Here is a 25,217-nt window from a genome sequence, read left to right as displayed (position 1 = left end):
GAGCTTCTGTGCCTTGTCCTTTTTATAATGGCCGTGTAGTGCCCTCTTGTGGTAATGCCACCTCTGGGTGTCCTGATTACCCATTGGTTGTGTCCTGGTTCTGATGACCCATTGGTTGTGTGTCTGCATATCATGACATCTCCCCCCCCTTTTTTTCATATATATACATGTGTATGTGCCTGTCTAATGTAGCAACGGGAGCTACGGCTGACAGTGTTAAGACTGACTGGTATATACAGTGGACAGAAATACAGTAAAAAAAACAACAGCGAGCCCCGCGCTGGGCCGGAGAATCGGCGCGACCATGCCACGACGCCCCGACGCCGGCGTGCGATTCTCCGAGGTGCGGAGAATCTGCGCCATTTGCGCCGGCACGGTTGGCGCGGCGCCGGCCGCTGGAATTGGCGGGGCTGCCGATTCCCTGGCCTGGACGGGCCAGGCAGCTGCGCGGACACGACAGAGTCCCGCCGTTCACCCCTGGTCGCTGCCGGCGAGACCTCTGCGCGAAAGGCCGGGGGGCAGCCTGTGGGGCGGGGAAAAGCGATCCTTCACCTGGGGGGGGGGCTCCGATGGGGCCTGGCCCACGATCGGGGCCCACCAATCGGCGGGCCAGCCTCTCCCCCCCTCTGGGCCTACTTTCCAGCGTGGCCGGCCCCTGAACACCGTCGCCATGTTGAGTCGGGGCCGGTGCACAGAAGAAGTCCCCCGCGCATGCGCAGGTTGGCGCAGCCCAACTGCGCATGCCACAGGTTGGCGCGGCGCCCATTTGGCGCCGGGAAGGGAGGCTGGAGCAGTGTGAACTGCTCCAGCGCCGTGCTGGCCCCCTGTGGGGGACAGAATCGGTCATAACCGGGCCCGGTTCGTGCCGTCGTTAAATGCGATGGCGTTCACGACGGTGCGAACACTTGGGCTCCATTTGGGAGAAACGGCTCCTAAATTCTTATTCAGTCTGGCCTGCATGTGTCTCCAGATTGCACAATATGTAGGTGACGCCTCACTCCATCTGAAATGGCCTATGTCACAACGAACATAATATTTTCCAATATTTTTCCAATATCACTGTGGTATACTGTGGAACATATTTGTTTGGGTGTGACTTATTTAATTAGGCTGAAGACAGTTAGATTACAAGGATAAAAAAAAAAGGGGTGAGGTGTGAAAGCAAGTATTTTGAAAATGTGATAAACAGGTTTAAGATGGGAACAGGGAGCTGCATGAATGGAAATTTGCATTAGGAAGACAAGGAGGACGACTTGACGTTTAACTATTGTATTTCAAAAGGAAAATACACAATTGGTAAAGATCATTAAGCAAATGATAAAGTTTTTTTATATTAAAAATTATTTTGGATAATGTTTGTAGACCTTCTGTTCACAGTGTAATTGTAATCTTGTGTGTTTAAGATTTCTTTTCTTTTTTTAAAACAAGTGTTTAAATTTTATATTTACCATCTCCAAGAGTGGTTTGAAATTTGTGCTTCTGACTTCAGTGTAGATATCTTCTCAATATAAAAGACATATTTCAAATTGTTTTAATAGCTTGTCCCAAATTTCCCTTTCGGATTTAGGCAGCTTGGCAATTACCACCTTTCATGTCATAACACTTAGCTGTATTAAAAATGCTGAACTACCTTATCTACCTGGCAGCCATGTGGGAGCACAGTTACCAAATGGACGCTAAAAGTTTAAGAAGATGACTCAAGCATCTACTTGACAACAAATTGCCCATATTCCTAGCATCATATAAATCCTTCTTGTTCTGTTAAATTCCTAGGGTCAATCCATTTCATATTCAGTCCCATGGAATGCGACGTTCAAAATATTGACTGCAAATTATTCAAATGCAAAAATGTTCAACATTCATTGCTCTGGACTCAAAATGTACCCTTATATCAACAATTCAATTTGATCTTTTATTGAACAGGAGTAGCATCAGAGATAAGACAATATTTTGCAAGATTATGCTGAAATACATAAACCAATCATATCCTAACACTGCCTTTTGTTTTCCAAATGGATGCTGTAGAACTTTTCCACTCTATGAAATTTGGGAACTGCAGCTATCTAAAGTGTTCAGCAATTTATCACTCTTGTCACCCATACAAAAGTAGAATCCTTACCTTCGTATGCTTAGACATAAAATCCATGAAGAAAATGTGGGGGAACGATAACAAATTGATATCAAAGGGTACTAAAAGCATATTAGGCTTTGGATGATATGTCTCCTAAAACTTGTTTGGTCATTTTAGAGTCTCAGAAAGGAATTTCCCAAATTAAGCACACAAATCTGTAGTGCCATGATATGTTGGGATGTCGGTTCATGTCCACAATCCCTCATGTTACTGATTTCCCAATTTGGGAAAGTAGCTCTCCACAAAACAATATTAAAGTCAGAGGGGGTGATTCTCCGATATTGAGGCTAAGTGTTTGCGCCGTCGTGAACGCCGCCACGTTTCACGACGGTGCAAACAGGGCCCGGACACAACCTATTCTGGCTCCCACAGGGGGCCAGCAAGGCGCTGGAGCGGTTCACGCCACTCCAGCGTACTTACGCGGCGTCAAATGGGCGCGGCACCAACCCATGCATGCGTAGTTGGGGCAGCCCAATCCTGCGCATGCGCAGTTGGGCCGTGCCATCCAGCGCATGTGCACGCTGGCCCCTCACCAACATGGAGCCGGTGTTCTGGGGCCGCGCGCGGAAGGAGGTAGGCCTAAGGGGGGAGAGGCCGGTCCGCCGATCGGTGGGCCCCGATTGTGGGCCAGACCCCATCGGAGGCCACCCCGGTGAAGGAGCCCCCCCTCCCCCCTCCACAGGCCGCCTCCCCAGCGTTCCCACAGAGTTCCCGCCGGCAGCGACCAGGGGTGGACGGCACTGGCGGGAACCTGTCGTGTCGTAGCGGCAGCTCGGCCCATTCGGGCCGGAGAATTGCCGCTCGCCGGTTCTCCGAGCGGCCCGGTGCGAATCGCGCGCCGCTGGTTTCCAGGGGGTGGGAGAATCACGTGCGGGGGTCGGGGCGGCATGGCGATTTGCGCGGCGCCCCGGCGATTCTCCCACCCGGCGTGGTGGGGGGGGAGAATAGCGCCCAGAGGATGTTCCATTACTGGAGTCATTCTCCTGTACCTCTACACAATGGGTTCAGAATAACACTGGCAGAGGCTTTCGAGGAGTGGACACTCCACATCTAAGTCACGGCTGAGGTGTGAGGCGGAGAAAGCAGAGGGAACAAAATTGACAGAGAGATTGCTATAATTTGAAATGTTCTATTGCCACACGAAACTTCCAGAAGGCAATTTAGGATTTTTTTTTACCTTAGTGCTGTAATCCGTTTCTTTGCTGACACTATTTTGCAAACCTATTTGAAGATTAAATTCAGGCCATTTGATGCAGGGCAAAGAGTAGTTTTGATTTTCCAAAAGGTCTACTGCATCGTGTAATAGGACCTATATATAAAACAGATCACAGAAAAATGAGCATACTTATATTTTGCAACTGTAATAAAAGAACATGAATAGTAAAAGGTTCTAGCAAACAAATGAGGCCTCCTTTCCTCCATTTGTTACTGTCATCTGAAATGGTAATCACAGGCATAAAACTATGTTCTCTGCTTTGAGCTCTTGTCTACTTTCATCACTAAAATTAGTGATCAAAAGAAAATATGTTCCTTTAATGTAGCAAATCAGGGGAAAAATAAAACACTGGAACTCAGAATGTGAGTAGGACAAAGGCAATTTTAGAAAGATAAATTTAGAGTACCCAGTTATTTTTTTCCAAATAAGGGGCAATTTACCGTGGCCAATCTACCTAACCTGCACATCTTTGGATTGTGGGGGTGTGACCTACACAGACACAGGGAGGATGTGCAAACTCCACATGGACAGTGACCCGGGCCGGGATTAAACCCCGGTCCTCAGCGCCGTGAGGCAGCAGTGCTAACCACTGTGCCGCTGTGCCACCCACAGAGTAGGATGAAGACAAGGCAATAACAACAAAAGCTAGGCAGCAGTTTACTACATAAGTGGACAACTTGAAATGTGAACAGGATGCTGAGGGGATTTTCACAGTAACTTCATACTTGTGACAATAAAAGGTTATTGTTATTTATTTATTTGGCAAGTTTCCCATCCTTTTATGAAGGAAATGATACCTGCTAGATTACATTTATTACAGAAATACATGCAGCCTCTATTCCCCTTCAACCAACTGTCTTATATCAGAACACGAGTAGGCCATTCAGTCCCTTAGGCCTGCTATGCCATTCAATTAGATCATGGCTGATCTTTGACCTCAACACCATTTCCCACACTATCCCCATATTCCATCATATCTTTAACAACTGGAAATCTACCCATCTCTATCTTAAACCTATTCAACGAGTGAGTCTTCACAGTGCTCTGGGGTAGAGAATTCCTAATTGAAGAAGTTCCTCCTCATCTCAGTCCTAAATAGTCTAACTCTTATTCTAAAACTGTGCCCCAAGGTTCTGCATCTAGCCAGGGGAATAATTCTTCTTGCATCCACCTGTTGTTTGCTTAATACAAACTTACCAATCTCACACAGGACTGGCAAACTAAAAATAGGTTTATTTTATTTTAAGATGCTCAGCAGACAGGTTTACTAAAAAGATTCAACAGCTATTGTTAATAGGAAAGTACTGAATTCCTTCAAACCATATGCTGCAAGCTAAACTGAAAGGTTTTTTGAACAATGTCTGCTTATCACATGGTTTATATCCAGGCTCAGTAGCATTTTTTCTCATAAAATGATATCACAACATCCCCTTTTTCTAATATAACATTACATACATTAAGAATGGAAGAACATATATATTAAGGTGGTTTCAAAACTGCACAAATAATAAATCTCTATTCAGGAGTTTTGAAGATTTAAGAATTTAAGAGGACGTATAAGGTACAACAATCTAACAATAAGCGTATAATAATCCTCCTGACTCTCGTAATGGTATGGCCTTCCTGAGATCTAGACTTATCACTTGGATTTTCTTGACTTATGGGTTAATGTCTTGTATGTTCTCAGAGTGCTGATTATTATCATGGTTGTTTCTAATAATTTCACTCTTTCACTCTGTGTCCATCCTTGGCTGTGTTCTCAACACAGTTGAACTGTTCAGTATTATACAGCTGCACAATTCCCTTCGCTGGCTTCTGTTCCTTTTTAATTTTGCTCCATTCTGTGTTGTGACCTCTTTGGGTTTAGACTTATTGCACACTTTGGATACTTTTTCGCGTAACTAATTTCCCTTGGTAGGATGTATAAGTCGAACATTTTGTCCTACATGCAGACTAGGAAATTCCACAGCTGCATATCGGCTGCACACCATCTTAATTCACCCTTGTTTTTCGAGAAGTATCACTTGTACTTCTGAGAAATGGGGCAGGTGATGCCTTGGCTGATGTGTTGGGTGCTTTGAATCCTGATACACGATCAATGACTACTAAAGCGAGGTTGTAGTCCAACTGAAGGCTTTAATAAGTTTGATGTTTCCCCCAGCAGCTCAGGTACAGAAAGAAGGCTGTTGGGGCAGCACGGGCTCTTATACCCCGCCTTGCAGGGCGGAGCAACCGTACAGCTTGACCAATAGGAAACATACAATATCTACCAATGGTATTCCAGCATTACCAGGTACCATAATACCTCTACACAGACTACCAAATTCACCCCCTGTTAAAAAAGAGTTCGGCGGGGGTGGTGGTCTGATATTACAACATGGTAATGTGGTACAAGTCATAGTTATGAAGGTGCCGTAATACCTCCATACAGCGTTTTGTCTTATTGTCGTAACTATTTACAATTTCACAGTTAACTATATACACTTTAAAATGAAGCAATCAGTCGATCGGGGGCCCTGGTCATCCTCTGTGATCGTCAAAGCTCTGGTGCTGACGCCGGTGGGGGCTCGGGCGTCTGTGACTCTGGGAGCGTGGCCTCGATCTCTGTGGCAGCTTCAACACCCCTAGACGGCGCTGGTGGGGAAGCCCAGTTGACCTGGGTAAGGAACGTCTGCGGGGTGCGTATGTGGGCGGGGGGGCCTAGACGGGGCCGGGGGAAGAACCGATCCTCCTGGGAAGGGGGCGGCTGTAAGGTGCACCGGTGGGAGGGAAGGTGGGACTGGTGGTTGGGGTGTGCGTGGGGATCCGGTGGGCGCCAGGTCTCATAGGGAGACCGTATCTTGCTGACCGTCGGGGTACGCCGCATAGGCGTACTGGAGGTTAGCGTGGAGAAGATGGACCCTCTCGACCAACGGGTCCGACTTGTGCGCCCGCACATGTCTTCGGAGCAGAATGGGTCCGGGAGCTGCGAGCCAGGTCGGGAGCGAGGTCCCAGAGGAGGACTTCCTGGGGAAGACAAGGAGACGTTCATGAGGTGCTTGGTTGGTCGTGGTACAAAGCAGTGACCGGATGGAGTGGAGGGCATCTGGGAGGCTTTCCTGCCAGTGGGAGAATGGGAGATTCCTGGACCATAGGGCCAGTAGGACGGTCTTTCAGACCGTTCCGTTCTCCCTCTCTACCTGTCCGTTACCCCGTGGGTAGTAACAGGTCGTCCTGCTCGAGGCAATGCCCTAGATGAGCAGGAATTGACGCAGTTTGTTGCTCATAAAGGAGGACCCCCTATCACTATGTATGTATGCGGGGAACCCAAACAGCGTAAAGATGCTGTGGAGGGCCTCGATGACGTTGGTTGCGGTCATGTCGGGGCAGGGGATGGCGAATGGAAACCGGGAGTACTCGTCAACCATGTTCAGGAAGTATGTGTTGTGGTCGGTGGAGGGGAGGGGGCCTTTGAAGTCCATACTGAGGCATTCAAAGGGACGGGAAGCCTTTATCGGGTTCGCTTTCTCTGGCCTGTAGAAGTGCGGTTTGCACTCCGCGCAGATTTGGAAATTCCTGGTGGCTGTCCTGACCTCCTCGATGGAGTAGGGCAGGTTGTGGGTCTTGATAAAGTGGAAAAGCGAATGACCCCCGGGTGGCAGAGGTCCTCGTGGAGGGCTCGGAGGCGGTGCACTTGTGCGTTGGCACATGTGCTGCGGGACAGGGCTGTCTTTATAGTGAGTGTGCTCTAACTGGTGATTGGCTGCGGTGTTGTGTGTGTTGATTGGTCTTGCTGTGTGTCCATCAGTGTGTGTGTCTGCACCATGATATACTGGTGTATATTATGACATCCCCCCTTTTATAAAAAAATGTGCGTGTGTGGCAATAAATAATGTGTTTTGATAATGTTCCGAACTACGTGTGGGGTGCGAAGACATATTTACAGGGCGATATACATGAGAACTAAGCTATTTACATGGGAAGGTGCCTGGTGCAGAGAAGCAGTATGCAACAAGAGTAACGAGATCAACACTATATGCAAACCAGGGAAACGATCAAACAAAGCAACAAAACAATTCAGAGAGTCTATAATTTCGAAACGTTCATAAATTTAGTCTCTGAGGTGTTAGACGAATTCTGGTTGACCGCCTCAAGGGTGGGTCGAGAGCCGTCGGTTCAGGAGCAGGCTGGACTGCGTCAAAGTCAGGGGGAGGCAGAGTGACAGGGAGCTCTGCATAGTCCGTGGCAGGGTCAGCAGGAGGGCGAGGCGACACTGGAGGATCACGTGGCGAGCGTGGAATGAGACGAAGGGCGTGTCGATTGCGGCGCAGAATAGAGCCATCCGGTAGATGAACCAGGAACGAGCGGGGATCCACCTGCCGAAGGACAACAGCGGTTGCAGACCAGCCACCATCCGGAAGATGGACGCGGACGTTGTCATCTGGAGCCAGTGCAGGGAGATCAGCTGCACGGGAGTCATGAGCTGCCTTGTGCTGCGCACGAGACAGCCTCATCCGGTGAAGGACCGGAACATGGTCGAGGTCTGGGACATGGATGGACGGCACCGTTGTCCTCAAGGTGCGACTAATGAGTAATTGGGCTGGCGACAGGCCAGTGGACAGTGGGGCGGAGCGATAGGCCAGCAAGGCAAGGTAGAAATCAGACCCAGCATCGGCAGCCTTGCATAGGAGCCATTTGACGATATGTACTCCCTTCTCTGCTTTGCCGTTGGATTGGGGGTACAGGGGACTGGACGTCACATGGGCAAAATTGTACCACCTGGCAAAGTTGGACCATTCTTGGCTGGCGAAGCAGGGGCCATTGTCCGACATAACCGTGAGCGGGATGCCGTGTCGAGCAAAGGTTTCTTTACATGCACGAATGACTGCAGACGAGGTGAGGTCGTGCAACCGCATCACCTCCGGGTAATTCAAAAAGTAGTCCACGATCAGGACATAGTCTCCACCCAGCGCGTGGAACAGGTCGATGCCCACCTTGGTCCATGGTGACGTGACCAACTCAGGGAGCTGCAGGGTCTCACGTGGTTGGGCCGGCTGGAAGCGCTGACAAGTGGGGAAGTTGAGCACTGTGTTGGCTATGTCCTCATTAATGCCGGGCCAGTACACTGCCTCTCGGGCCCGTTGGCGGCACTTTTCCACGCCAAGGTGGCCCTTGTGTAGTTATTCCAGCACAAGCTGGCGCATGTTATGCGGAATGACAATGCAGTACAGTTTTAGAAGAACCCAGATCATCTCTAACATTATAGAATTGAGGGCATTGGCCCTTGAGCCACCCGTCCATTAGGTGGCGCATGACACGCAGTAGCAAGGGGTCAGCCGCCGTCTCACGGCGAATTTGGGCGAGGCGTTCATCCGAGGCAGGTAGATTGGAGGCCGCGAATGCCACATGGGCGTCAACCTGGCAGACAAATCCCGCTGGGTCACATGGAGTGTTGACTGCCCTGGAGAGAGCGTCAGCAATGATGAAGTCCTTGCCTGGGGTGTATACCAACTGGAAGTCGTATCGCCGGAGCTTGAGAAGAATACACTGGAGGCGAGGCGTCATGTCGTTCAGGTCTTTCTGTATTATATTGACCAGCGGGCGATGGTCGGTCTCGACGGTGAATTGAGGAAGTCCGTAGACATAATCGTGAAATTTAACAACACTGGTAAGAAGGCCCAGGCACTCCTTTTCTATCTGCGCGTAGCGCTGCTCCGTGGGGGTCATCGCACGAGACGCATATGCAACGGGGGCCCATGATGAGGCCTCATCACATTGAAGGAGCACTGCCCCAATGCCAGATTGACTGGCATCGGTCGAAATTTTGGTCTCCTTTGCTGGATCAAAGAAGGCTAAGACCGGGGCCGTGGTCAGTTTTGTCTTGAGTTCCCTCCATTCGCGCTCGTGGGCAGGGAGCCATTGGAAGTCTGTCATCTTCCTGACCAGGTTCCTGAGAGCCGTGGTATGAGAGGCGAGGTTAGGGATGAATTTCCCTAAAAAATTGACCATGCCCAGAAATCGGAGGACCGCCTTCTTGTCCTCTGGTGTTTTCATAGCTGTGATGGCAGCTACCTTGTCCGCATCCGGCTGCACACCCAATTGGGAGATGTGGTCCCTGAGGAACTTGAGTTCTGTCTGACCAAAAGAGCATTTGGCCCTGTTGAGGTGGAGGCCATGCTCATGTATACGTCTGAATACGCGCTGGAGGCGACTAACATGCTCCTGCGAGGTGGTGGACTAAATGATTATGTCATCAACATAGACGCCAACACCTTCAATACCTTCCATCATTTGTTCCATAATCCTGTGGAACACTTCTGATGCAGAGATGATCCCAAACGGTATCCTGTTGTAACAATATCTTCCAAAGGGGGTGTTAAACGTGCAGAGTTTCCTGCTGGATTTATCGAGCTGGATTTGCCAGAATCCTTTTGAGGCGTCGAGTTTGGTGAAGAGCTTGGCGCGAGCCATCTCGCATGTGAGCTCTTCGCGCTTGGGAATTGGATAGTGCTCTCTCATAATATTGCAATTTAGATCCTTGGGATCAATGCAAATTCTCAATTCGCCGGAAGGCTTTTTTACACATACCATCATTCCTTGGTTCTGGAGGTCCTGCAGCTGCTGCTTGAGGCGGTCCTTAAGAGGTGCTGGGGCCCTGCGAGGTGCATGCACCACAGGCGTGGCATTTGGTTTTGATGAAATCTTGTAGGTGTACGGGAGCAAGCCCATGCCCTCGAAGACGTCGTGATACTGGTTGATAAAGGCTCCGAGCTGCGCCCTGAAGTCGGTGTCCTGAAAGGCAGACGCGTCAGCAGGAGAGAGAGAGTGAACTCTCTGAACTAGGTTCAACAGCTTGCATGCCTGCGCGCCAAGCAGGGAAGCTTTCGAGGAGCCCACGATTTCAAAGGGAAGGATGGTTTTGCGTGACCTGTGCGTCACATCAAGTTGGCATGAGCCGCTGGCAGCAATGGCATTGCCATTATAATCTAATAGCTGGCAGGCTGATGAAATGAAATGAAATGAAAATCGCTTATTGTCATGAGTAGGCTTCAATGAAGTTACTGTGGAAAGCCCCTAGTCGCCACATTCCGGCGCCTGTTCGGGGAGGCTGATACGGGAATCGAACCGTGCTGCTTGCCTGCCTTGGTCTGCTTTAAAAGCCAGCGATTTAGCCCAGTGTGCTAAACCAGCCCCAGATGGCAGGATGGCTGGTTTGACACAAAGGCTTTGGAGGTCAGGGGCGAAATTCTCCCCCAACGGCGCGATGTCCGCCGACTGGTGCCAAAATCGGCGCCAATCAGACTGGCATCGCGCTGGCCCAAAGGTGCAGAATGCTCCCCATATTTGGGGGCTTTCCGAAGGGGTTTCCGCCCCGCCAGCTGGCGGAAATGGCGTTTGTTGCCCCGCCAGCTGGCGCGGAAATGCGGCGCATGCGCGGGAGCGTCAGTGGCTGCCGACAGTTTCCCGCGCATGCGCAGTGGGGAGAGTCTCTACTGCCTCCGCCATGGTGGAGGCCGTAGCGGAGGCGGAAGGGAAAGAGTGCCCCCACGGCACAGGCCCGCCCGTGGATCGGTGGGCCCCGATCGCGGGCCAGGCCACCGTGGGGGCACCCCTCGGGGTCAGATCGCCCCGCGCCCCCCCCCAGGACCCCGGAGCCCGCCCACGCCGCCTGGTCCCGCCGGTAAATACCAGCTTTGATTTACGCCGGCAGGACAGGCAATTTCTGGGCGGGACTTCGGCCCATCCGGGCCGGAGAATTGAGCGGGGGGTCCCGCCAACGGGCGCGGCCCGATTCCCGCCCCCGCCCAATCTCCGGTACCGGAGACTTCGGCGGGGGCGGGATTCACGGCGGCCAACGGCCATTCTCCGACCCGGCGGGGGGTCGGGGAATGACGCCCCAGATTGGTGGAGGCACCGGTGTCTAGGCGGAATCGTATTTGGGACCGGTTGACCGTAAGGGTGGCACACCACTCATCGCCCGGATCGATGCTGTATACCGATAGAGGGTGGATTCTTTGCTCCGGGGACACCCTGTTTTCTGTAATGATACCGACTGGAAAAGGCGCCTTCGGGTCCTTGGTGTCAATATCGGGTAGCAGGTCCGAATCGGGCGTGGTGACCGTGGGTTGAATGGCCCGGACATTCCTACGAGGCTGGCTGGAGTGACGAGAGTGCCAGGCTGAGCAGCATAGTGGCCAAGTTTGCCACATCGCAGGCATCGTCTAGATTTGGCAGGACATTGCCACTTTAAGTGGGCGGAGCCACAGTTACCGCACATTGTAGCGTCAGTATGTTCGCTTCGCCACCGCGCATGCGTGGTGCGGTCGTACGTGGTGCGTGCCTGCGCAGTACGTTCGGCGACGTCGCTGTCCCCTCGTTCGGTGCGCACAAGTGCGGGAGTCCACGAAATGTGCGCGAAATGGCCGCCCTCATCCAGCCTGAGGCCCTGGAGTTGCTCGATTGCTTGGACCCGTTCTGCCTCGTGGGGACCTTGCCGCTCCGTTTCAGCCACTTGGATGTGGGAATACCGACTAGTGGCGTGTTCATGTAGCACGCAGGTCTCGATGGCAATCGCTAGGGTGAACTGCTTTTCCTTGAGGAGCTGCTGGCGTAGGGGGTCCGCCTGAACACGGAAAACGATCTGGTCGCGTATCATGGAGTCGGAGGTGGGCCCATAATTACAGGACTGTGCAAGGATGCGGAGGTGGGTGAGAAAGGACTGGAAAGGTTCATCCTTACCCGGCAAACGCTGTCGGAATACATAGCGCTCGAAACTTTCATTCACCTCGATGTTGCAGTGACTGTCAAACTTAAGGAGGACCGTCTTGAAGTTTGATTTATCGTCACCATCAGCAAAGGTGAGAGAATTGAAAATGTGGATGGCATGGTCCCCGGTCGTGGATAGGAAGAGAGCGATCTTCCTGGTGTCTGAGACAGCTTCCCAGTCTGTGGCTTCAAGGCAGAGCTGGAAGCGTTGTTTGAATATCTTCCAGTTGGCCCCTAGGTTACCGGTGATGAGGGCAGCACGGTAGCCTTGTGGATAGCACAATTGCTTCACAGCTCCAGGGTCCCAGGTTCGATTACGGCTTGGGTCACTGTCTGTGCGGAGTTTGTACCTTCTCCCCGTGTGTGCGTGGGTTTCCTCCGGGTGCTCCGGTTTCCTCCCACAGTCCAAAGATGTGCAGGTTAGGTGGATTGGCCATGATAAATTGCCCTTAGTGTCCAAAATTGCCCTTAGTGTTGGGTGGGGTTACTGGGTTATGGGGATAGGGTGGCGGTGTTGACCTTTGGTAGGGTGCTCTTTCCAAGAGCCGGTGCAGACTCGATGGGCCGAATGGCCTCCTTCTGCACTGTAAATTCTATGATAATTCTATGTGGAGCGGCGGCGGCGGGCAAATGCTGTCCACTTTGCAGGATGGCTGAATGCTGGTGGAGGCAGATCACTTGCAGGTAGGTCTAAGAAGTTCTAACATCCCTCAACTACTGGTACCATGATGTGTTGGGTGCTCTGGATCCGTGGAACACATACAGGCCACCAACACTTAAAATAATGCAACACTATTTTATTAAGCTAGAAACTGTTGAACATACTTTCACTGTGGGTTAACACGATATTCGATTAAACTAAAGACCTATGCCTGTCCTGACCAGTCTATGCACTCAGCACATGGTGAAGATCTGTGCTGTAAGCTGTAAGCTCTGTCCTTGTAGGAGGCTGCATCCCGAATGAGCGGGAAAACGGGCGCCCTCTGTCTTTATAATGAGTGTGCTCTAACTGGTGATTGGCTGCGGTGTTGTGTGTGTTGATTGGTCTTGCTGTGTGTCCATCAGTGTGTGTGTCTGCACCATGATAGACTGGTGTATATTATGAAATCCCCCCTTTTATAAAGAAATGTATGTGTGTGGCAATAAATCATGTATGGTGATAATGTCCGTCCGTCCGTCCCCGTCCCCCCCCCCCCCCCCCACAGGCTGCCCCGGACCCTTCCACGCCGAGGTCCCGCCGGGTAAGACCAGTTTAGAACGGCGCCGGCGGGACTCGGGTTTTTCGGTATGGCCTTTCGGCCCATCCCAGGCGGAGAATCGCCGGGAGGGGGGGGAGCGTAGATGGGCCCTCGGCCAGCGCTGTGCCGCCCGCACCGGTGCCAATGGTGCCGATTCTCCGCAGAGCGGGGAATCGTGTCCCGGCGTCGGGGCGGCGTGGCGCAATTCGCGCCGGTCGCGGCGATTCTCCGGCCCGGCCCCGGGCTGAGAGAACCCCGCCCCTGGTTTTGTTTCACTGAAACTTATGAAGTCTCAGGTACACTATCCACGGGCGAGAAGTGACAAATAGTTCTTCAGGGTCAAACTTGACTTGTAGCGGCAATCGTGATAAAGCGTCAGCATTTGCATGCTGCTCGGACATGCGATACTGGCGATCATAAGTGTATGTTGGCAATATCAATGACCATCTTGGCAATTCACTGGCTGCCAAGGATATGCTCAAAGTTTGTAGTCAAGGATCGATGATTCATCAAAAGAGTTAATTGATGCCCATAAAGATCATGGTGGAACCTTCTTACTCCAAAAATGGTGCTCAAAACCTCTTTTACTAGCAAGTAAGAGTACGCGAACCAAGTGTTATCAGTCATTCCGCTCCTGAAGGAATAAGGGCCTGGATTCTCCGCAGCCCAATGCCGGAATCGCGGCCGGCGCTGAGGCAGAGAATCCAGTTTGACGCCGTAATCGGACCCGGCGCCGGTTCGGCGATTCTCCGGGCACCAAAAATCGGCATTACCGCGGAGTATGCGGCGCTGCCGGTGGGCCATTGCCAGAGGCCCGCTCAGCAATCCTCCGCTCCCGACTGGCCGAGTTCCCGACGGCGTTGAACTAACCCCCTATTGTCAGTCAGAATGCTCGCGTGGTGGCTGCGGACTCAGTCCGTGGCCGCCCTGGTCGGGGGCGGGCGGATCGGAGACCAGGGGGAGGCCTTACAGGCGGCCGGGATTTCATGTGCGAGGGTTGAGGCTCTGGCGCGCGGCCGATCGGGGGGGGTCTCTTTCTTCGGCGTGGCTCCGCGGTCCGAGTCCGCCTTGGAGCACGGCATGGCCGTTGGAGGCCGCCGCCGTGCGAATGCGCAGCCTCTGACCCGGAAGTGCGGATGCTCGTATCTGCAGCAAAAGCTGCGAGATTCACTCCGGGTCCCTGCTAAATCCTGCAGGGCTATGGATTCGTTTTAACTTTTTTGCAGGAATTTCAGGAGTAAAACTCCACTGTTCTTACGCCGGCATGGGGCATAATCTCAATAATGGGGAATCCAGCCCCAAGTGCAGGATGACTGCTCTAACCCATAGGGTGAAGCATTGCAAGCAAGTTGCAGCTTCATAGAATCATAGAATTCGTACAATTTAGAAGGAGGCCATTCAGCACATCAAGTCTGCACTGGCCTTGGAAAGAGCCCATGCCTCCACCCTATTCCTGTAACCCAGTAACCCCAGCTAACTTTTTGGACATTAAGGGGCAATTTTAGCATGAGCAATCCACCTAACCTGCACATCTTTGGACGGTGGGAGGAAACCGGAGCACCCGGAGGAAACCCACGCAGACACGGGGAGAAAGTGCAAACTCCTCACAGACATTGACCCAAGGCTGGAATTTAACCCAGGTCCCTGGAGCTGTGAGGCAGCAGTGTTACCCACTGTGTCACCGTGCGGCCCCTTGGGATCATCTTGGGATTATAATAAACCAAGCGCTCTGACTTCAGTAAAGCTTCTTTCACTTCATTGTCTGCATTCTCACAATCTTCTGACCAGTGCCACCCCTGTTTGATGCATAGCAAAGTGAGTAAAGACTTCAATCGTGTAGCTCACTTCGACATGAATTTACCATAACAGTTGATCAATCGTATAAACTTAATTGTGCCACATTTTGAGGATGTGGTGCTTCTAAGGTGGCTGACATTTTCTTGGGCTCTTTGTGTAAACCACCTTTGTCGATAATATAACCAAATAAATTTATGGATGACTTGAAAAAGTCACACTTTTCCTTTCTAACTCTCAGGTTGTGGCTCTGTAACCACTTCAGGGTAGCTTCCAAATTCGTCAAGTGTTCCTGTTCACTCGAACCAATGATGAGTGTGGCATTTAAATAGCATTGCACTCCATTCAAACTTCTCAGAATTTGATCCATGGATCTTTGAAAAAGAGCAGTTGTAGATGTTAATCCTAAAGGAAGTCTTCTGTAACAAGACAGGCCTTTGTGTGCCACAATGGTGAGTCATAGTTGTCATTCAGCGGCCACATTCATGAAGACCATAAGATATAGGAGCAGGATTAGGCCATTCAGCCCATCAAGTCTGCTCTGCCATTCGATTATGGTAGAAATGTTCGTCATCCCCATTCTCCTGCCTTCTACCTATAACCCCTCATCCCCTTATTAATCAAGAAATCCCCTTATTAATCAAGAACACCAGATTTGTGCTTGAGGTGCTGTTATCTACTGGGCTACAGGCTTAGAGATGGAAGGTAGAATTAGAAAGAATAGTTCTTTCTTAGAACATAATAACTAGGATCAGGAGAAGACAATTTAGCCTCTCAAGTCTACTCCATCATTAAATACGGTCATGGCTGATTTTATCATGGCCTCAACTCCATCGTCCTGTCCATTCTCCATAATCCTTCAACCCATTACTAATTAAAAATCTGTCAACTTAAATTTACTCACTGTCCCTGTATCCACCACACTCTGGGGTAGCGAATTCCACAGATTCACAACCGTTTGGGAGAAGTAGGTTCTCCTCATTTCGGTGACCAGAGAATCAACGCCATTGGCGCCGCTCGATGCGGGCCCCCCCCTGACGATTTTCGGCTCGCGATGGGCCGAGTGCCCGCGAGATAGGCCGAGTCCCGCCAGTGCCGTTCATGTGTGGTCCTACCCAGCAGGACCTCGCCGTTCATGCTGCGGGGAGCGGCCTGGTGGGGGGAGGGGGGATCCGAACCCCGGGGGGGGGGGCTCCACGGTGGCACGGCCCGCGATCGGGGCCTACCAATCGGCGGGCGGGCTTATCCTGGTGGGGGCCTATGTTCCGCCGCGCCGGACCCCTGTAGCTCTCTGCCACGATGCGTCGGGGCCAGCATGGAGAAGGCAACCGTGTGCATGCGCAAATTCGTGCCGGCCGTAGCGTGCATGCGCGGACCCGCGCCGCCCGTTCTGCCGCCGGCATCGGCAGCTGGAGCTGCGTGAAGTGCTCCAGTGCCGTGCTGGCCCCCTGTGCGACACAGGATCGCTGCTCCTAGGGGCCTATTGACGCCGTCGTAAAACGGCGTTTACGACGGCATCAACACTTAGCCTCAGGATCAGAGAATCCCGCCCCTCATCTCTGGAATCAATCTAGTGAACCTCTGTTGAAATGGTTCCAATGCCACTACATCTTTCCTCAAATAAAGGGGACCAAAACTGTGCACAATACTCCAGGTGCAGTCTCACCAATGTCTTGTATAGTTGCAACAACCTCTCCTTACTTTATTCTCTATTCCTTTAGCTATAAATGCCAGCATTCCATTCACTTTCTTTATTACTTGCTGTACCAGCATGCTAGTTTTCTGTGATTCATGCATGAGGACCCCCAGATCCCCCTGCACTGGAGCACCCCGAAGTCTCTCCCCATTTAGATAACAAGTTGCCTTTCCATTTTTCTGACCAAAATGAATGACCTTACACTTATCGACATTAAACACCATCTGCCTCATTTTGGCCCATCACATAACCTATCTATATCCATTTGTAAGGTCTTATTTCCTCATTGCAACTTACTGTCCCACCTATTTTAGTGTCACCTGCAAATTTGGCTATAGAACCTTCTATCCTTTTTTCCAAGTCGTTAATATTGATTGTAAATAGTTGGGGCACAATGACCGAACCCTTTGACACCAAACTAGTTACATCTTGCCAGAAATAAACCCATTTATTCCAACTCTGTGTCTTCTGTTCATCAGCCAGTCTTATGTCCAAGCTAATAAATTACCCCAAACCCCATTGATCTACCTTGTGTATTCACCTCCTGTGCGGCACCTTATCAAACGCCTTGCGGAAGTCCAGATAATGGATCCCCATTATCCACTTGGCTTGTTAGATCTTTGAAGAACTCTAGCATTTTAGTCAAACATGATTTATCCTTCATAAAACCATGCTGACAGGGCAGCACGGTGGCGCAGTGGGTTAGCCCTGATACCTCACGGCGCCGAGGTCCCAGGTTCGATCCCAGCTCTGGGTCACTGTCCGTGTGGAGTTTGCACATTCTCCCTGTGTTTGCGTGGGTTTCCCCACACCCCAAAGGTGTGCAGGCTAGGTGGATTGGCCACGCTAAATTGCCCCTTAATTGGAAAAAATGAATTGGGTACTCTAAATTTATTTAAAAAATAAAAATAAAACCATGCTGACCTTGATAGATTGTGTTTTGAAGCAATTCACCTGCAGATCTGCCCGTGAAAGGTCAATTTTACTGAATTTCTGTTCTCCAGAAAGTCCAGCAAACAAGTCTTCAATTAGTGGTAGTGGATAATGATCTGTACACTAACTGGGTTAATAGTAGCTTTAAAATCTCCACAAATTCACACTGAGACATCCTGGTTTCATTCAGGAACTATTGGTGTTGGCCCACCACAGTGGCCGATGTCTGGTGTCGACCTCTATCTTTTAGTGGCCCTCCATTTACTGTGGGGACTATCGCTATTGGGATTGTTTTACTCACTTTCACCAACAGTACTGAAGACTTGTGCTCCAGAACTTGCCGCACCCTTAACCAAGCTGTTCCAGTACAGCTACAATACTGGCATCTATCTGGCAATGTGGGAAATTGCCCAGGTGTGCCTTGTATACAAGAAACAGGACAAATCTAACCCAGTCAATTACCACCCTATCAGTCTACTCTTCATCAGCAAAGTGATGGAAGGGGTATCAATAGTGCTATCAAGCGGCACTTACTCAGCAATAACCTGCTCACGGTGCTCAGTTTGGGTTCCACTTGGGTCACTCACTCAGCTCCTGACCTCATTTCAGCCTTGGTTCAAATATGGACAAAAGAGCTGAATGCCAGAGGTGAGGTGAGAGTGACTGCCATTGACAGTATGGCATCAAGGAGCCCTATCTGAACTGGAGTCAATGGGAATCAGAGGGAAAACTCTCTGCTGGTTGGAGTCATACTTGGCACAAAGGAAAATGGTTGCGGTGATTGGAGGTCAATCATCTCAGCTCCAGGACATCGGTGCAGGAGTTCCTCAGGGTAGTGTCCGAGGCCCAACCATTTTCGGCTGCTTCATCAATGACCTCCCTTCCATCAGGTCAGATGTGGGGACGTTTGTGGGTGACTGCACAATGTTCAGCATTCACAACTCCTCAGATAATGAAGCAGTCCATGTCCAAATGCAGCAAGACCTGGACAATATCCAGGCTTGTGCTGACAAGTGGCAAGTTACATTCCCACCACACAAATGCCAGGCAATTAAAAACTCCTACAAGAGAGGATCTAACCATCGCCCCTTGACATTCAATGACGTTACCATCGCTGAATCCCCTGCAATCAACATCCTGGGAGTTACCATTGATCAGAAACTGAGCTGGACTAGTCACATTAATACTGCAGGTAACAGGGCAGCTCAAAGGAATCCTACGCCGAGTAACTCACCTCCTGACCCCTCCAAAGCATGTCCACCATCTACAAGGCACAAGTCAGGAGTGTAATGGAATACTCTCTACTTGCCTGGATGAGTGCAGCTTCAACAACACTCAAGACGCTCGGTACGATCCAGGACAAAGCAGTCCACTTGATTGCTCCCCTTCCGCAAACATTCAAACCCTCCACCACCGACAAACAATAAATGCTGGGCATAACCAGCGACGCCCACATCCAGTAAATGAATAAAAATATGTTTCAGATTCTTCATGAGCGTTCCTCTCCACCCGCGTGTCTACGATCTTGGACATTGCCTTAGCAAATCCCTGCCAGAATCCCTTAAGAGCCGGGCATGCCCAGACATATGGACATGGTCTGCTGGGCTTCCCACACACCTCGCACAGCTATCCTCAGCCCCAAAGAACATGCTCATTCTGGTTGCCGTCATGTGTGCCCGGTGGACCACCTTAAACTGGATTAAGCTAAGCCTGGCACATGATGATGAAGAATTAACCCTATTTAGGCCCGCATCCAGCTCCCCGCCTCGCTCCTCTTCCCACTTGCCTTTAAGTTCCCCCACTGGGGCTTCCTCCGCCTCCTGTAGTTCCTGGTGGATGTCCAACACCTTTCCCTCCCCTACCCAGGTGCCGGAGACCACCCTATCTTGTATTCTGCGTGGGGGTAGCAACGGAAATGTGACCACCTGTTTCTTAAGAAAGGTGCATACCTGAAGGTATCTGAAGGCATTTCCAGGGGGCAAATTTAATTTCTCCTCCAGCGCTTTCAAGCTGGGAAAAGTCCCATCTGTGAACAGGTCCCCCATCCTTTTAATATCTGCCCTATGCCAGCTTTGAAACCCTCCGTCTATCTTGCCCGGGACAAATCTGTGACTATTACGTATCGGGGTTGATAGCACTGTTGATGACCCCTTCCATCACTTTAATAATGATCAAGAGTAGACTGAATACGTCATTGGCTGTGTTGGATTTGTCCTGCTTTTTGTCTCCAGGACATAACTGGGCAATTTTCCACATTGCCGGGTAGATGCCAGTGTTGCAGCAGTACTGGAACAGCTTGGCTCGAGGTGCGACAAGTTCTGGAGCACAAGTCTTCAGTACTATTGTCGGAATATTGTCAGAGCTCATAGGTTTGCAGTATCCAGTGCCTTCAGCCGTTTCTTGATAAATTTGAAGTGAATCAAACTGGCATCTGTGAAGCTGGAGACCTCCGGAGGAGGCCAAGATGGATCATCCACTTGGCGCTTCTGGCTTAAGATTGTTTTAAATTATCTTTTGAATCAATGTGCTTGGTGACAGAGATGATTGTGAAGCCTCCTCCTTGAGTGACTTGTTTAATTGCCCACCATCATTCACGACTGGATGTGGCAGGACTACAGAGCTTAGATCTGTCATCTTTTGGTTGCAGAATTGCTTAGCTGTGTCTATGACTAATGTTTTTGGCACACAATTAGTCTGTGTTGTACCTTCACCAATTTGTCACCGTATTTTTAGGTATGCCTGTGTTTCTCCTGGCATGCCGACCTACACTCTTCATTGAAGAGGTTCCAATTCCAATTCTCTTCCCGCGCCTAGTCATGCACTAAGGCAGATATTTGTCTATTTCCACAGCTAGTAATTCACGGAACAGGTTGCTAGTCTGTCACCAGGGGCTCATAGCTTGGGAGGGCCACTCCACATCAAACATGGTTGACCAGGAGTCTCTCCAGCTCTCAATGCCAGCCATTGGCGTGTTGGAAGGATTTGCAGGTTGACACTCTACCAGCTTGACTGTCTTATGAACACACATTCCTTGGCTATCAATGGGGTGGGACTCAAATCCAGAACTTCTGGATCAGAGCCAAAGAAGCTACTTAAGAGAGAGAGAGAGTCGAGTACATGAGTGAGCGATGCCAGTGATATATCATCAATTACGTCACTCATTAACCTATCCATTCTATGAATCCATCACCGTACATCCTGTCCCACTTCCACCAGATGAGATGCATTGCAATTAGGCTTACAAGGTCTGTGCTTTAATCACTAATTGCAACAGTGCATTCTACAGTCTTACAACATCTGTCTAAAAACATTTTACATATTCTCTGTGCAAATCTCTTACAATGGACCTTATTCCAAGCACTCCTTGTCCCAGTCACTTCAATCACTGGAAACAACCTGTGTCATTGGCTTTGTCCCAATCTTTCATAAACTTAAATCCCCTAATCACTTTAATTCTACCAAATCAGGCTCCAATTTTTCAAGTCTTTCTTCATATTTGTAGTTCCTTATGTACTTGGCATCTCCCAAATCATAAATCATAATCAAGATAAAATGTTGAGAAAACCTAAAATCCAATTGTTTCTCTGTTATTTTGTGTCAATAAATTTGTCCCCTGCCATTTGGCAGTAATTTAAACTTTCTAGTCATTCTGTCAATAAATGGAAAGTCTTGGGCGGATCTCCGTTTTCCGACGCTGAAATCGCGGAATGCGATTGAGCGGAGAATAGGTTCCGCGCCAAAATCGCGGAGAGCGCTGATTTGACACCAAATCGCGATTCTCTGTTACCTCGACAGTGGTGTCAATGCGTACCGGATCGCATGTACAGTGGACACCGTTTGTCTTCGCAGGGGCCTCTGCGATTCTCCTCCTCCGATGGGCCGAGTTCCCGACGGCGCGATTCACGTCTGCTTTTTAAAATTGTGAAACCGGCGTCGTGGCTGCTGAGGGAGAGAGAGGGGGTACGGAAAGTGTCCAACATCACCATCGCTTGCTGACAGTTATGCCGCTGCCCGGGGGGCTTCTGCAAGGCCCGGGGGGCTTCTGCAAGGGCCAGGGGGAGTAGCGGAGGGTGGCGAGGAAGTAGGTTGTGGGGTCGGGGTGGACGGGCATGGAACACCGTTGCCACAGCTGGGAAGACAGCTTAGGGGCCCCTCCAGTCCACCCCCATAGCTGCCCTGTGGCCGCAGCCTACCCATCAGCCGGATGGATGCTCTCCAGCACAACCAGTGCCATTTTGTTGGCTGGGATGAGTGTGTGAGGTGTTTGTAATGTGTATATGCGGCTGCAGCTTGTCAGCCTCCCGAGTGTCAATCACGGACCTGGAGAATCCCCCCACCATTTCTCATTGGAATCGACTGTGTTCCACATGGCGCCAGAGTTAGTCCCTTAACAGTAGTGGAATCGGCCCAGGTGTGGCGCTTGTTTTGCTGCCGTGAAAGTTCACGAATTCTGCGTTGGGGTCAACACTTACTCTCAGAAACGGAGAATCCCCCCGCTTGTGCCTTGTGCAATGGTATCCTCAATGTACATGCAAGGGATGACGGTACAGAGGCTGCAATCATTTCTAACATTCGGGATCCTGCAGCGAGTAGAGAACCTCAGCACACTGTTCAATTGAATTTCAAACCATGAAATGGAAGATTTTAATTTTTCTCTCCCATTAAATGAGATGTTCATGAGAATTGGAAGCACTTTCTTTGCAAGATAAAAGCATAGTCTCTTGGGCTGGCTTAAGAGCAAGAGCAACTCGTTTAGTTATCTCTTCAGCAATGAAATTTCCTTTTTTCTCCACGAGTCCTTCAGGTGACATTGTTATAATGAGGAAGAAGTACATTTGATATGAAGAATTATAAGTAACAGTTAACACTAACCACAGGAGGGCATAGACAGGACGGAATCAACGATCGAATGACTATGATGTTCTAGCTTTGATTTCTCTTCTGCTTTTTGTTTTCCTGGAAGGGATAAAAAGAAAAGGGAATTATAGTTTCGCAGATACGATGGTCGCATTAAGTCTTCAGGTGTTTGGCAATGAAATCCATTTACTGTCCCATTTTTTGTTTACCATGTAGAAACAGTATAATCCAATGTGTAATTCAACGGTTGGGCGGGAATTTCCACTCCCCCGCAGTGTGTTTTCTGGCGGCAGAGGCGTTTCCCCATTGGCCACTGGCAGGATCTACCAGTCCCCTCGATGCCTATGGCATTTTAGTGTCTTGCCTGTCCCTCTACCAGGGAACCCACTGTGGGTGGGTCACCATCTGTGGGTTTAGAAGATCCCACTGGTTAGATAAGCTGGAAAACCTTGCCCATTATTTAGCAGTATTGTTTGCAAACAAACAATAGCATGATGGACTACATTTAGATAACAAGGCTCTGTATAGATATACTGCCTTATTAGGTTATATTTTCCTCCGCAATCTACAAAAATCCCTGCATTATTCTTTCCCAATAATTTTACTTCCTGTCTTCCCATCTCTTTCAGGCTGTTTGGCCTTGTACTTGGAAAATGTGGTGACCCGACCTAGTAGATTTCACCTGAAAAACATCTCTGGAAAAACCCTTTTGACCATAAAAAGGTATGCACACATTTTTTGAAGTTACATTTGCCAGTGAAGAAAGATTTTCTTTTTGCTAAATAAAATCTAAATCACAAGCACGATGATGGTAATCAGTAAAACATCTCCACAGATCCCTGCCTCTAATTCTTCCAAGAATTAATTAACTTCCTCTTGGTTAAGAGCCTAATTCATTCAACAAACAATTTGAATTTTAAGTTCCCTGTCCTTTAATACACATAAACATACCTTGAGAATTCATCTTTTAATTCCATTCATCTTATGTGGTACTATTTTTGAAATTGACCAAACTCTATATGATGTGTAGAATTTGCAGTGGTGCATGATAACATGTCCCACCCCCATCTCGCTTTAGACCTAAACTTGTAACTGAACAAGTATACAAAGCAAGAGAAAACAGACTACCTGCATAGACTGAGATCTCTGATTTTATCCAAAATATAGAACACCACTGTACATGTGCCAAAATGTATGTCTCCTCATGCACAATGGTCTTCTGAGTTTTGGAGGAAACAGCAACCCTGCTTGAAATACTGATGGGTATGAATGAGGTGTCGTTATCTACTTCTGCCTCGCTCGAACAATGTTCAGACTGTTAGAATGCAAGAACATAAAAAAATAGGAGCAGAAGTAGGCCAGTTCATCCCTTCAAGTCCCCTCCAACATTCAATACAATCAAGGCTGATCTTATCCCAGAGTTCTACCTTCCTGCACTATCCCCATGTACCATAATTCCCTTAGTATTCAAATATGTATCGATCTCAGTCTTGGACATATTCAACATCTGACTATTCACGGCTTCCAGGGGTTGAAAAAATTCCAAAGGCTCCAAAGAACGGCTTGTTACAAAGCCAGTTGATATTATAACAGAATGGGAAGATCCCAGAATGGAACATTGGCTCAAAAGACCGTAACGTTTGTTTTTTTAAATAAAATGTGGAGGAACAGGGTCACTGGACCACTAATTACTTTTAACAATGAGAAAAAAACATTTATTAAACATTTAAAAATTGGATTATGATACAATACGCCTTTACTCCCCCCTTAGTTTAACAATCACAGGCAGCTTTTAGGATTAACATGGATTACAAAATATATCTTAATCTACAATGATCTAATTAACAGAAAGTCCCTTTTAAGCACACAACATGACTGTGGGCCCCTCCACTCTGAACCCCAAGTGAATGTCTCTTCAAAATCCCTACAGATAATTGTCACGTGAGAGTTTCCAAACTCCACTCCCAAAAAACACGCTTTGAAATCATCTCATAATAATGATTCCCTTTAGTGGTTTGCATTCCGAAATCCAGACCAGGTTTTCCAAATTACACTTTTAAACAGAACTTCCATTCCACGTTTAACAGCAAATCCATTCCAGTATTTTACACCAGCCCCATTAAAATTTCCTTGTCTTAGCTGCTGTGCAAACTGCTCACAATTGCTTTAACTCTTGATTCCCAGATGATATTAAAATGACATCAAATGTTTCATCTGCCTCTGAATTCTGCTGCCCCACTTTAACTTTAGTTACTACAATTGTCTCTTTAACTTAGAACATTTTGTTTACTCTTCCTTGGACTCTGTTCTCTTAATTTCAGGTGTCTTAAATGTTCTTCCTATCCCAGTTCCCTGGTTATCTGGATTGTATCTTGCTCCTTAGGAAGTTTGCATCTTTATAACTCTCTTGGCCTGTCCAGCTTTTCCTAGCAGAGTTGAGAGTGGTTCACTCCTCAGTGTCCGTTCTCCAACTTCCCACAAATTCAGCAAACTCACACTTAAAAGCTTCTCTACCATACAAGGCCCCACTTACTAAATAATGGCCACATGTTTATGCCTTTTTTTATTCTTCACACCATAGCCCTCTCTAAGCACAAAAAAACACAG

The 25,217-nt window shown here is 49.2% G+C and overlaps 1 protein-coding gene across 1 annotated transcript in view; it reads right to left on the bottom strand.

Annotated features, from left to right (window-relative positions):
* Positions 1 to 25,217, bottom strand: part of drp2 (dystrophin related protein 2) — a 563,342-nt gene that overhangs the window by 384,269 nt on the left and 153,856 nt on the right. The window contains exons 2-3 of the mRNA XM_072505229.1: positions 22,626 to 22,709; positions 3,309 to 3,440 (exon numbers count right to left, since the gene is read on the bottom strand). The gene's annotated coding sequence lies outside the window, so the exon portion shown is untranslated. The remainder of the gene's footprint in view (positions 1 to 3,308; positions 3,441 to 22,625; positions 22,710 to 25,217) is intronic.

This window comes from Scyliorhinus torazame, chromosome 5 (genome assembly GCF_047496885.1).
Source record: "Scyliorhinus torazame isolate Kashiwa2021f chromosome 5, sScyTor2.1, whole genome shotgun sequence".
Classification (NCBI taxonomy): Eukaryota; Metazoa; Chordata; class Chondrichthyes; order Carcharhiniformes; family Scyliorhinidae; genus Scyliorhinus; species Scyliorhinus torazame.
The sequence above is the reverse complement of the archived record's forward strand: the minus strand, read 5'-3'. Positions and strand labels throughout refer to the sequence as shown.